We start from the raw sequence: 15359 nt of genomic DNA, 5'->3' as shown, positions 1-15359 counted from the left end.
GAAAAATCTACCTTCCATTTCAGCTGTCGAATGGCCATTTTTTTTTTGTAATCGTTATAATTTTCAGTTCATAATAATGAATTTTGCAGAAATTTTCAAAGCTGATAATTTTCATAAAATAAAAAAATTGTGAAAATTGCGTAAAAAAGAGTAAATATAATCAAAGAAATAATAACCTGAAAAATCAATAGCCTAATTTATGCACAAATTATTGCGTTAAAAATATCGTTTACATACAATTTTTTACATACAGGACTATGAGACGGCTACGTGTAAAAAGTAATTTCATTTAAAAATAGAGACTAAATTGTACAAAAGACATGTTCAATATTACGTATTATATGAAAACAAATGACAAGGCAGTTAGTTAAGATCGACTATGTTAATACATCATATGATGATCGCCTGAAGAAGTTGGAATAAAACCTACGAAATGTTGCGTAAAACAATAATTTGGTATTAATATGACACCCTGATCCACTGTCTTCAGAACTGTTACCATTATTAAAAAATTAATTATTAATGAACGCAGAAATATACATATCTGGGAATCGTATTTTCCTTTACTCATATATCAATTGGGTCTCTTGTTTTAAGAGCAGACATGAACACATCGTTTAAAAAATGTTTTTTTTTTGTAATCCAAAAATGATATTGATTGAAAACGTAGCGATGCTCATAATGCAGAAATGAATTTTTCGCTTTTAAATACCTAAAAGTAAGTGATGTATCACATCTGCGCGATGAGCCGATCATTTAAAAAAAAAGACCACGAGCTCCCTAACTACTAGCTAAGCTCAAATTCGAAGCCTGGCAGAGCAAGAAGAAAACATTTGACAGCATCGTCATGTCGACTCTTTTATATATGGCTTACATTTAGGGGCTGGAAGAAAACCTACTGGAAAAACTTAAAACAGAACATCTCTACTGTGATAAGAGGGTATTCTCCCCACCCATGTGTACGCCCAACATACGACTCGAACGCAGTATTGACCACATATCTGCACAGTTATCAAGAATGCCGTCAAGTGGGTAATATGTGTGCTAAGAATGGAAAATTCATCAGAATATATTGTAAACAAATACAGAATGTACCGTAGAGAGTTAGATCTTAATAGATATGGATGTTCCAGTATACTGTTTTATTTCTACTCAAAACCCTGCACCAAATTGCTCGCTACTTGCCTATACCGATTCACAAAGTTGAAGATCCAGCTACGGCTAGCTTGTTCATATACCACTAGTATAACAATCAATGGGACAACACACGAGTTGAGACCAAACGAAGTATGCAGACAGTGTTATCTGTACAAGGAAGAATCATTCACGCATATTCTGATGGAGTTCGTGGCATACAACTCGCTCAAATTAAAGCATCTAGGGAATTGGTCATTTAATAATAACACAAATGAGAATTTAAGGGCAATAATTAAATAAAATGCGGTTCACAGTTCCAAGGCATTATACTTTTTTCTACAGGAAGCAATAAGCCAAAGAAACAGCTTCTCTTCTCCACAAATTATACAAGTTGAGTTAATATAAGGATAATTTATTAAAATTTTTTAAAAGCATTTGTCATAAGGAAGTTTTTTCAAAAGATCATGTCATTATAGACACACTGAGTTTCGTTCTATATTCTATATTTAATGCATTACATATCCTGTCAACGTACCGAATCAAGTAACGGGTATCGAAAATTGTATCTTAAAAACATACGTAAAATTAAATAAATAAATGAAATTGAAATTTGCCCTATAGTAATTCGTAGCAAACTAATGAAGTAACTGACTGAATAAGTTTAAGAAGGATGACAAGGTAACTACCTTCCCTGCTTGAAAAATCCGACAGATTTTTATAGCTGTATGTATAAGGTCCTATACTTAACTATAGCACTTCTCATAGAACTCATTCGTTCTTATATAATCTCTATGGGAACTTATGAGAATCTATTGGATTCTATAAGATTTTCTAAACAGGGTCCCGATAAATATTTATGTATATATCTGCAGACATATATATATATATATATATATACATATATATATATATATATATACATATATATATATATATATATATATATATATATATAGATATATATATATATATATATATATAGATATATATATTAGGGTGATCCAAAAAATAACAAATTTTTTTTTTTTCTTCCAAACAGGTTCAAAAGTTTCATTTAGATAAAAAAAGACGCCTGTGAAAATTAGAGCTCTTAATATTACCATTAAGAGGTTCCTCATCGCACTTTTCTATTTTCCATAAGAATAACATGGGAAAAATTTTTTTTACGTCTTCTGATTTTTATAAGTAGCTAATGATGCGTCATAGGAATAATTGGCAGGCATATTTTTGTAGGGAATTGAATGCTCTACAAAAAAAGATTCTTATCATTTTTTGAGGAATCTATTTGTTCAAAAGTTATTTGAGTTTGAAGTCGAATTCATATTAAATTTTGAGATTTTCTACTTTTCCGGCGAAACTATCAGACTTATTACAAAATATCATCAGACCTTTTTTGTAGACAATTTTATTCCCTAAAAGTTATTTCTAATAAAGTTTTTTCGAATTCCGCATTGTTTTCTAGTTATTTTTATTTTAATGTCATGCTCATAAAAAAATAGTCTTCTGATCGATTTTAAGAGCTTGACATTAAAATAAAAAAAACTAGAAAACAATGCGGAATTCGAAAAAACTTTATTAGAAATAACTTTTAGGGAATAAAATTGTCTACAAAAAAGGTCTGATGATATTTTGTAATAAGTCTGATAGTTTCGCCGGAAAAGTAGAAAATCTCAAAATTTAATATGAATTCGACTTCAACCTCAAATAACTTTTGAACAAATAGATTCCTCAAAAAATAATAAGAATCTTTTTTTGTAGAGCATTCAATTCCCTACAAAAACATGCCTGCCATTTATTCCTATGACGCATCGTTAGCTACTTATAAAAATCAGAAGACGTAAAAAAAATTTTTCCCATGTTATTCTTATGGGAAATAGAAAAGTGCGATGAGGAACCTCTTAATGTTAATATTAAGAGCTCTAATTTTCACAGGCGTCTTTTTTTATCTAAATGAAACTTTTGAACCTGTTTGGAAGAAAAAAAAAAAACGTTTGTTATTTTTTGGATCACCCTAATATATATATATATATATATACATATATATATATATATATATATATATATATATATACATACATAAATTTTTTATCGAATGGTATTTTCGAACCCTACTCAACTAATTATGATAGGTTGTGACAAAATTCCTTGAAAAATCGACCATGAGGATAAATACAATAGTTAGATTTTAGAAAAATCTACCTAAAAATAAATGGTAAAAAATTTTTTTTATAAAATCAATTCTGGTGAGGCTTTGCAGGTGTGTAAAATATGAAAATTTTCACGTTTTTAGGAAAAATAACCTACAGACTCGGAATTTAAAATAATTATTACCTACGATAAGAGAATATAAATGTTGTATTTTTTTAACTCATCGAGTCTAGTGGGGCTTTGCGGAGGCGCGAGAATTTAAAATGTTCGGATTTTTTCATGCATTTTCTTACATCTAGTATAATCCATATCTAGGTAGTACTCTCTACGACCATTCAACACTGAGGGTGTATGGGAGGCACGTCCCAACGCTGCACGACTCTACCCGATGAAAAAATATTTTATACAATTGTATAAAATTATATACAAAAAATGGCCCGATCTAATTGTATATAACTGTATAGAAATTGTATACGATTCTACACAAATTGTATACAAGCCTATATAATTATATACAATTTTATACAAATTATATACAATCCTATATAATTCTATACATTTCTATATAATTTCAATATATAGAATTGTATAGAATTGTATATAATTATATAGAATTGTATACAATTTGTATAGAATTGTATACAATTTTCTATACAAATTGTATACAATTGGATCGGGCCATTTTTTCTATCCAATTATATATAGTCTATATATAATAATATATAGTCCATATATAATTGATATATAATTCTATACAATTGTATAAAATCTTTTTTCATCGGGTATTGATTAGTATTTGACATTTTATCACGTGAAAGGGAATAATTTCAGCAAGTTTTAATAGGCTTATGAAGAAATATATGAATAGCTGAACTATTCAGTTTCAGCTTTCCTTGCGGGAAAATTGCACTTCCCTACATCCAAAAGTGATAGCGTAGTCATATTTATTGACGATCTGCTGTAGTCATATCCAACCAGGCCCCAGAAAAAGGGAAGGAGCCCAAGCAGCATCGTTAATACAGTCATCTGAAAGTTATATGCAAGAAATTCTCCATTTATTGAGATGTGCTAATTTAAACAACCCATTTACATTTACTTAGGCCGTTTCGTTTGGCCCTATTGCTATATCGGAGAACCAATACACTGCAGGTCTCTTTTACTTTTCCTAGATTCCAATAATATTATTAATCTAGTTTCCGGCTTAAACTGGCACGGATTTATTTTTTGATCATAATAAAACTTTGATCGTAATTTAACCTGAGTTATGTTCTCATTAGCAGCCACTTCAGCCTCTTTTATACGTTGGAATTCCCGAGCTGTCTTCTATTTTCGATTAAGCTTAAATAATCAGAGTGTCTTGCAGCTCGGAAAGTAGAAGATCTATTAGGGACTGAACAAGCGGATAATAGCTTGTTGGGAAACCGAAAGGGAACAAGTGGAGGAAGCCCAGTCTATAGGGTATGGGGAGAAGTTGCGTCCCACAACTTCCATAAGCAACCATGTTAACCAGCGCTAGGAGCCTGGTACCATGGGGAGCCTCTTTTTAAATCCACTGCGGCCAGAGTCTCTTTATTTCCTGAGATGGTAGTAGTGTTTGGCCCGACAGAAGTAAGACTTGTGGTAGCTGTGGTTATACACCACGCGCAATGAGGATTTTTTATAATACCTCCGGTTAATGTCCATCTCAGTCGTCACTTGATTATATTTTTCAACTAAGAGTGTCATCTGGGTTGGAAGATTAGGATGATCTCGCAGCGCGTGTATCCCTAAAAAGGCGTGTAAACGTACTCCGGTAGGCGGTGGTGGACTTAAATCGCGTTACATTAATTAATTAATTATACGTCTAAATATGGGTGTCTTCTCAGGAAGGCAAGGGGAGAGACCACGTCCCCTCTTGGCCAATGTAGTATGTCGAACAATACATGAAATTGGTACTTTAGGCAAAATCCATCCAAGCCGGCATGAGGGAAACTGAATACTTAAGATTTGATAGGAACGGACTCGTAGTGGCAGATGGTTTGGCACCCACACGCAACAGAATCTTTGATCCTCGGGTACTGCTAATAATGAGCCTACTCAATATTTTGCTATAATAATATTATGGTGAAAAATAGGGATGTACGAAACGCGTGTTACCCAAGAGGATCAGGTAACGGTTTCCAGTAAACAGAAGGCGGACTTCGGTCACGTGACATTAATTAATTAACTATACATCCAAATAATTACTAAAATAAGCTGCATATGTTTCATTAGGTTTTTCAATAGTTCGTAGGCAAGACGGAAGACAGAATGACTTTTCGAAAACTAATTGATACGGAGTCAATCCTGTACTATCATATTTACTTACATTCTATGAAAATAAAGCTATGCCCAGGCATTTATCCCACTCACTATTCTTTTCTATATAATGTTTTAGATATTCAGGTAATACATAGTAAGATCTTTCCACTGATTCCTGACTCAGAGGTCTATGTGCAGATGTACGATACTGTTCAATATTGTACTTTATAGCGATACTTCTTAATAGACTGGAAAAGAAGTTCGTCCCTTGGTCAGTTAATAAGGCCTCAGGAAGACCGAAGTAGCAAAACTAACGATTTACCAAAGCTTGTGCTTCATCCACAAGCTGTTGCTTGCTCTAAAGCGATTGTAATTGAGAACTTAGTAAATTTTTATAGTAAATTTTTAACTTCCCACTAAGAAAATCGACGATTTTCGAAAAATTGGAAAGTTATTGTTTTTACCCCGACTTGCGAAAATCGAAATTTCACCAGATGTCGACGTTTTGAGGTCCTAGGAAGCTATTCTGACTATTTTCAGAATGATGTCCGAATGTCTGTATGTATGTATGTGTGTGTGTGTGTGACCGTTCTATAACTTTTTAACTAATGAACCGATTTGAATTGTTAAGGCGGCAATCGAAAGAGCTTGTTGGCCATCAACTTTTCTAAAAATTTCAGATCATTTAATCAAGTAGACTCGGAAATATTGGCAAATTACGAAAAAAAAAATTTTTTTTTTTTAGTTTTTTATTGATTTCTCAGAAACGACTTAAACGATCAACTTCCAAATCTAATCAGCTCTAGAACTCACTAAAATACGTCGATTGCTGCCTTAACCATTAAAATCGGTTCATTCGTTTGCGAGATATCTTGGGAAAAAGAAATGCTAAAAAATGGTTTTTTTCGAAAACAATGGCATACAAATGTATTTTTGAGTTCGAAGAGCTCGAGTATGTATTTACAACAATGTTTTTGAGCTTAAGGAGCTCGGATACAGCGGGAAGTGTTGGGGCTGGCCTGCAGGGTCAACCGATTGACAGATTTTTTTTTAGATTTTAACATACTAAATGACTCTAGTTCCATTAGTATATTATATGCAGCAGCCAATGTCTCTCGGATATCCCCGTCCAATGCGACGTTGCTATCTCTATACTTAGGGGCTGCTATTATACAGGGTTTATTTTCCTTGTATAGTATCACAGTAGGTCTACAGAATGTTAGCTATGCAAGAATGAGCAAGACGTAGGCTATTTTTTCGCTTCCTTCGTCACCAGGTTTTCCTTTCACATCAGTAAATATTAATACAGTATTTGATTGCATTAGCAACCAATCGCGCGTTTTACAAACGGTCGGAGCTATCTATCATACATGCCATGTTATACTTCTACTAACGACTCGTGGAGGGCGGATTCGAGCATACTCCCCCTCGTCACTATCAATATTTTCGCGATTTTTATCGTAATCGTCGTCCGGCTTATCACCTGACAATTCCCCGTCGGTCTGGAGATGGTCCTCTCCGTTATCATTTCCATTACCGATATTTCCGTTGTCCACATCTAGGTCCTCTACGATCGGTTCGTCGTCCAAATCAGGAATAACTTCTTGACGACTTCGGTCTTCGATATTCGAAATCACCGCCTCTTTACCGTCACTAGAATCGTTTGCATATTGACGATTATCTGTGGGCGATTGATATTTCTCTGGCACAAGTGTGACAGAAGGCCACTCGCGGAGCTCAAATAGAAATTAGACTGGCGAAGTCACCTGCTCCGGCTTGGTATCATTATTTTTCAGGTCAATAAGAACACGTGCTTTGCGTCTGATATTGTATTGCTTTCTAGTCCGTTTTACCCTGGGGTTAGATTTATCTTTACTAGTTTCATCTTCAGTCGTTGCCGTTTTATCTGGGTCATTGTTTCATATCAAGCTGACCTGTGCGTCAGGAATAAACTCCTCTGGTCCGTCAACCAGATTCCGAGAAAGAGAATCCACGTTTAAATTCACACGATATTACAGTTAAACCCAACAATTTCCGAACCTTTTCAAAATTTATAGCTCCTAAAATGCTTTAGAGTAGTCAACTATATCATCTATATACACGAATACACATCTGCCAAGCTGTCCCACCAATACCTTGTTCATTAATCTTTGAAATGTCGAAGGGGCGTTTTTCAGCCCAAACGGCTGTCTAACAAATCCACAATGCTGGTTTGGTGTAGAAAAGGCTGCCTCATGTATATCATCTGGGTGAATGGTAACTTGGTGGAAACTACTTGCCAGGTCAAAGGATGAAAAATATATGGCATCGCCTATTTAGTCCGCTTAAATCACAAAAATCGATTACCATACGCTACTTCTTATTACCAAATGAATTCTCCTTTTTAGGCACGATCCAAATCAGGGAACAATAACCTCATTCTGAGGGCCTAATAATAGCCTTTTCTTCCAAATCTCTGACCTGCCTCGAGATCTCCTCTTTACGTATGGGAAGAAAGCGATATTGTTTCTTGAATCTGAATGGTCGTCTGTAGTTATAATTCGATGTAAAATTTCGTTTGGTAATCTGAGATTTCCTCCAGATAAAAGAGTAAATCTTGATTTTCAAAAATCAAAGTTTTGACTTCCATGCGCTGCTGATCAGACAGATCTTCGGTAACATGCGCAAAGTTGGTCATTTTTTGTGCCCACTTGATTGTGATGTTCGCGTTGCTTGAGAGTTCATTCGATCTACTGTTTTTTAATTAGAACATTTCGTCCCTGAGTTATTGGATCGCGTTGGGTATTTTAGTAGTGCTCGACGCTTTTATTTCTTTGCCTAACTTCACTGTAATTTCCAATTGTTTTGCGGCTTCTTTTCTTGAGCTGCGACCACGTTTTCTCTCGACCAGATCATGTCGAGAAAAAAAAAAATTATAATTGATATTTTATTTTTCAAGTTATTAAAATGATTATAACTCGGAAACTATGGACTTTAGCGACTTGTCTCATAGGACTTTTTCGAAGGGAATAAAATTTCCTATAAAATTTCTATAAACATTTTTGATGTACTTTCATTGGTTTATGTTCAGCAAGCCAATAAACGTCAATTTCATAGGAACAATGAGTTCCGCAACGGACACAAGTGAAACAGCCGGAATCACAGCTAAGTAACAATGGGCACTTTTGAAGTAGACCAAATGCCCTACAAGTTGCGACCAAAACCGCCTTGATATCATGAAATGTAGCTGAGGATTAGAAAGTTAAAATAAAAAGTAATTTCATTTACGTGTATTTTGAATGGGGAATCTTTGAAATCAAATAGCAAGTACTTAGCATTGGAATTAAGAGCTCATATTTGGTGAGAATTTTTTTTTTCCAATGTAGATTGAGATTTTGCTCGAGGACTTGAAAAAAAAAACTTTTGCGGAAATGATTCACCCTAAAATATATATTCTCAGACCAATCGCTTTCTGTCTTCGCGATTTTAACCAGCAGCCACCAGATTTCGCAGGTTGAACCCTGGCTTAGACTGGCCTCTAACAATTTTTATTTTACTTGGACAGAGCAGTGGACTGGGGTTCTTGCAAAGCAAAGCACTTATTCAAACTTGGCAGCGTATATTAAAAACTTACGAACTCACCTCTAGGATGAACAGTAATAGATAGAATAAAAGAAATTAATTAGAAAAGTACAGGTTTATTGTCAATTATAATAAGATTATCAATTATAAGATTATAATAAGTTATTGTTTTTACCCCGATTTTCGAAAATCGAGTTTTTATCAGATGTCAACGTTTTGAGGTCCTAGGAAGCTATTCTGACTATTTTCAGAATGATGTCTAAGTGTCTGTATGCATGTATGTGTGTGACCGGTCTATAACTTTTAAACTAATGAACCGATTCGAATGCTTCTTGCGGAAATCGAAAGAGCTTGTTGGCCATTAACTTTCCCGGAAATTTCAGATCATTCGATCAAGTAGACTCGAAAATATTTTCGAATTACGAAAAAAAAAAATTTTAACTCCCCGCTGAGAAAATCGACGATTCTCAAAAAATTCGGGAAGTTATGGGTTTCACCCCGATTTTCGAAAATCGGGTTTTCATCATGTGTCGACGTTTGAAGGTGCTAGGATACTATTCTGATATGTTCAGAGCGATGTCTGTATGTATGTATGTATGTGTGTGTGTGCGTGCGTGCGTGTGTGTGTGTGTGTGTGTGTGTGTGTGTGTGTGTGTGTGTGTGTGTGTGTGTGTGTGATTTTTTTTAGCTAAAATCGCGTTTTTCACTTCCAAGTGCTGCAAAAAATCGAAAAAAAAAAAAAAACTCTTCGTGGTTACCTCGAGAAATACATCAACTTTAAAATGCATATTAATTTTTTTTTCCGATGATACGGTAACGAGTTATGATGTTCACGGCAAAACGACTTTCTTTCGAGGCGCCTCCGGAGATTCCACGTCACCAGCTTATTAATAAATATTTTTCGTTGAAAATTTTTTCTGATATTCTTTAAAAGTTGTACAATAATATGTGATTAAGTTTAATGAAATTATATTACTCATTTCGCCGGGAAAAAATCACAAAAATATGCTTCTTTTTCGCCTTTAAAACCCTCCCCCCCCCCCTTAATATCAGCAAAAAATTTAAAAAACACAGTTTTTCATGTTTTTCTCGAATATTTCATATATTATCGCTCGGACCTAAATCAAAACTCACTCAAACCTTGATATTAATCACTGACATTGATTTCTGCCTCAATACATTTATTTCATTGACCATAATCGGAAATCAAAATTTAAAAACCGCTTCTTCATTAGCAACTTTCGATTCTTACCTTGTCAAACTTTAGCAAAAAACGTAACTTGGTAGAGCTTGAAAAGCTCATAAAAAATAATTGCAGGTGATAACATTATATTCACATTCTTATTCTGCTCCTGACTGGCTTGGTATTGACCTCTTCTTTGGTTTCAAATCACTTCGTCTGTGAAACTTAACTGTGCGGAATCCAATAGGAATATTTGATTTTGTTCAGTATTTAAAATACTTTTTCCACCGTCATTTTTAGCACAAGCAGCTGCAGCTACTCTAATATAACACGCTGCAATTGTGCACAACTATTTATTTTTATGTGCTTTAGTTACTACCATCTTATTGAAAGTCTCATTACTTTTACCTAAGGCAACAATAAAAGAATTATCGAAATTTGATGCATATTTTTTAAATAAATGTACTAATTCTTCATACAATACTTCATCAGATCATTACAGAGTGTGATTTTTATTCGGATTGTGACGATTACCACAATTTTTATGTCTGCTGAAAATGAGATCGGGTTTTGATATAAATTCAACGATAATTACTAAGAGTTGCCGTTACTTCGAGAAACAGCGTACGTAAAACATTTTTGTACGTGAGGAACAACTTTTTTTAGCCAATGCTTTACATTAATCACGCATTTTATATTAGTAACTAGCAGAACTTTTCGTCAAGCAACTTTCATCGGCTAATTAAAAAAATTTTCAAATTGCATTTTCTGCTCGTGCTGCAGCTATCATTGAATTATCTTCATTTCCAATGATTACTTATACTGGCAGCCCAGCTTCTTACGAAACGCTGTTGTGATTAACAAGTTGAACGCTTGCATTAGCTCTCATTGCTTTAGCTCTACTGTATAAGGTTAGTCGACTATTATTGGTTTCCTTCTAATTTCAAGATCGCATATTCTGTATTACCTGTTTTGGAAAACCCAATAACTGTGCTGTACCCGTTCAATCAATCATAGCTACGCCCTTGTGATATTTATCATTTATTTGATGCCATATCAAATGAAAAATCGTCATTTTTTTAAGAAAGGTTAAGGATATCTATCAGAGGACAAATATTTTATGCAATTTCTGCAGGTCTGAAATGGAAATAAAAAAAATTGAACTTACAAAAATTATATGGTATTCCAAATTATCATTCTTATTTTATAGACAAAATAAAATATCGTAGAATATGCAACAAAAATTATTTCGCAAAATATACCATTATAGAAATAGTATATTAACGCATTGAGTGGAAGGTGCTTTCGACAACGAGTGTGATTGGTTCACGAGCCATTAGGCGAGTGTTGCCAACACACGAGTGTCGAAAGCCCTTCCTACTCAATCCGTTACAATAGTTTTTGCATCAAATGGTAAGAAAGAATGTCTTTTCTTGGTAAAAAACGACACTACATTAAATTTAATCTTTTAATTAACCTAAAATGATATTCAATCTTATTAATATAAAATTAATTCCTGCATTATTTCTAATGCCAAAGATTGTTAATTAATAATAGTGAATATTAAACATGATTTAATTGATTTTCATAATAATTTAAAATTATTTTTATTGTTTTCAAAATATTGATACTCAGCAAAACATAACTAAAGTTTTGAGTCAAAGTTCATATAGTGAATTGTACATGATAATTAAATATAGTTAGATGATTTTCTATAGTCTGAGACTTTCCGTTGTCCTAACTCGAGACGGCTGTTGATTAGGTTTTCCGGTGGATCGTTTAATGACTCATAAATAGTATATATATATATATATATATATATATATGTAAAAAGTGTCCCTCGCAGTTTTGAATCACGGTGGAAACACCGAGAAAGTGTAAACACCGTGGATCCACCGTGGTTATACGGTGGGTTTGTTCCATTTCACCACCGGGTATACACAGTGTATCCACTGTGATTACGCGGTGTATCCACTGTGATTACGCGGTGTATCCACCGTGATTCCACGGTGGCTCTGTGCTATTTCACCACCGTGGTTCCACGCTGCATCCACCGCGTAATCACAGTGAAAACACCGTGTATCCACGGTGGCACAGCCACCGTGGAATCATGGTGGATACATCGCGTAATCACAGTGGAAAAATGGAACAAACCCACCGTGTTTCCACCGTGATTCAAATCTGCGAGGGGTACGTTTGTCATATTTTTCACGAACAATGTGGACATCCTCTGCGATATTTATTTTATGTAGTGTCATTTTTAACCAATCAGAGACGTGCTTTCTTACCATGATTTGCAAAAATATATATATAGTTATAAATCATTAACACAGTTTCATTAAAAAAATATTATTCAATTCATCATAGGAAAGCAAAACTTAAACGGCATGAGGATTATTTTATGCAAACATATAATTTGGCATATTTTATACACTTGATAATAATATAATAATCATGAATCCCTGATCATGCAAAATATTATAAAGCTATGGCAGAAATATAGCAAAAATATTCATAAACTTGAGTTACTAGAATGTTACAATTCATTTCAATAGACCACAATTATATTTTACAACTGAAAACAAAAATTATTTATGAATATTATTTGATCAGTATTAGTCCATTGAATGTTTTGGGTTAATTCTTCCAATGCATCGCAAAACTTCTTGACATTTCAATCACCAATTATTCGTTTTCTGAAACAGCTCACATGACTATCTCTTGCTTATGAGTCGATTGACTTACCATTTTTTTTAACTTCTTCTACAGATGATGGCTTACTCGAGCTGAATTCGCACAAGCAAAAATTTTATTCAAGTCATTATTTCCTACGACAGCTGTTATAACTCCTGAAACATATCAAAATTTAGTAAATCATACAATGAACTTAGTAAATTAATACGTATCATGTTATACTCAAGGGAAAAACCGCCACAGAATAAACTTAATTATTGATAATAATTACGTTTATTATTTATTCATCTTGCTCATGAATCTTAAAACGAAATTTGCAATTTACCTATATCACTGATGAGTTGACATCACAGACTTCGTTTTTGTTGTCAAGTATCAACTAAGTTAAATTTAGCACATATGTTCCATTGTATTTTGAACTTTAGATGAAGTTTTTTCCTTATAAAATTAGTTAGTAATTTAATGTTTAAAAGACCTGCAGCTGGTGCATTTAACATTTTGAACTAATTCCTTAACCCAACTTCAATGTTATCATTAGGGGGTTATATCCAGTCAGGAGGCCAAAAAAAAATAATTTATTATTTCAGAATTATTCTTGAGTCTAGCGTTTAATCTATAAAAAAAAAAAATTTATATACATAAATTGGTAACTTTCAATATATATTTAAAAATTTTTTTCTGTAAAAATAATCATTTTCAACGCTACTATAGCTATTCTTAGAAGTGACTTCGAAAAAAGGCGTCTTGCGGTGAGCAAGATAATTCTGGAATGAATCATCTAAATTGAGAAAACTAAAAATATTTCGTTAATTCAATTTATCATTTCTTAATTAATCGAAGGTATAAGGAAAATACAAATTTTTGACAAAATGGCGGCGTCTTAAAAGAAATCAATTTTTGACCCAATTTTAGGCTATAAATTGATTATGAATTGGAAAATATCTATCGGTCAAAAAAAGCTTTGATTAAATACTGAAACAAGTACATAGAAAGCTTGCGTTGAAATTTGAGACTGATCAGATCAGCGGTTATTAAGAAATCTTGCTCACTGACTTAAAAAACACAGTTTTGAGAAAAACTCATTTCATGTTTCAAAAGCACGTCACATACAGTAACTTTTTTTTCTCTAGTTACATCGAGACGTTTATTCCAAGGCAATATATAAACAGTTCACTCCTTCGACAGCTTCTAATAACTCTAGTTAGTGTTGCCCGTGGACCATTCTTCCCTCTCGTGTGCTTTCATTTGCTCTTCGATTAGAGATCGTCATGCGATGTGCATCCTCTCTTTCAACATATGAATGCGCATTGGGCGCAAGTGACATCCTTATTTCATTTATTTAATACAATAGTAATGATATACCTTTATTAAATATACCAGTAGCTATGTATGCAGCCACTTGTACAGTTTTCAAACTAGACAAAACTATTTTTGAAGAAATTTTCCATATCACTTGATTGTAGCTCTCATTGTTGTTGTGTCGAACAAATATTTTTTTTTCTAACTTTTTTATCACCGTAAGGTGCAGCTTTCTATTCCCCAATCACATTTTGAAGGTACCGTCTATAAAGGAACTTTTGTACTGCAATCTAAATTTTTCCGCCAAAGGCTTAACCAATTCAACTACTGCATCGACGGCCATTTTTCCAGAAGACTCTGAATAGTCTTTGGTTTCGAGTTCTGCATTTTATAAGATGACCTCATTTCTTTGGTATACTGTATTTTCACAGGAGAAAGTATAAATAAGCTCGCAAATTCACTGCTTGGTTTGCCTGCCTAGGCTGACTAACACTATTCAATGTTTGCAAGTTTGGGAACAGAAAAAGGTAAATTTACCTTACCGGAAATTTAACAATACTACACTCTCACTCCATGCATCTAAATACAATAGAAGAGTACCATAGAATAGGTCGCAATAAACAACCCATGCTCCAGCCTTCTACTTTCAATCGTTCTGCTACGTAATTACTAATATGCGTGTAACTTTAAAAATATTTACTGGATTGACAAGAAATTTCCTGCGTGAGTAATTAAATATTTGTACATTACGAAAATGAAATCAGAAAAATTTTTTTTTTTAAATTCTGACTGTATGCAATCCCTTAAAAGTTTTACATCGAGCTGTTTCATGCCGTGTTTCTTTGGATCTTTTGTTTTTTACTATTAGACATACTTGCTTAGACTATAATTATTTTGTCACCAGTTTTTTTTATTTTTTTTAACAAACTTACCATTGCGAAAAGATTATTGATAAGCTGTTCAAAATTACCAATATAAATGTAACCTCAAAAATTCTCAAAATATTAAGACACAACACAAACAATCCGCTTTTTCCAAAAAAAGTAAGGATGCAATG

At 33.5% G+C, this 15359-nt stretch overlaps 1 protein-coding gene across 1 annotated transcript in view; it reads left to right on the top strand.

Annotated features, from left to right (window-relative positions):
- The window catches only part of LOC130674272 (LIM homeobox transcription factor 1-beta-like), a 229071-nt gene that overhangs the window by 99139 nt on the left and 114573 nt on the right, over positions 1-15359 (top strand). The gene's annotated exons all lie outside the window — the stretch shown is intronic.

Source organism: Microplitis mediator, chromosome 9 (assembly GCF_029852145.1).
Source record: "Microplitis mediator isolate UGA2020A chromosome 9, iyMicMedi2.1, whole genome shotgun sequence".
In the NCBI taxonomy this organism is placed as follows: Eukaryota; Metazoa; Arthropoda; class Insecta; order Hymenoptera; family Braconidae; genus Microplitis; species Microplitis mediator.
This window is presented reverse-complemented; position numbering and strand designations above follow the sequence as displayed.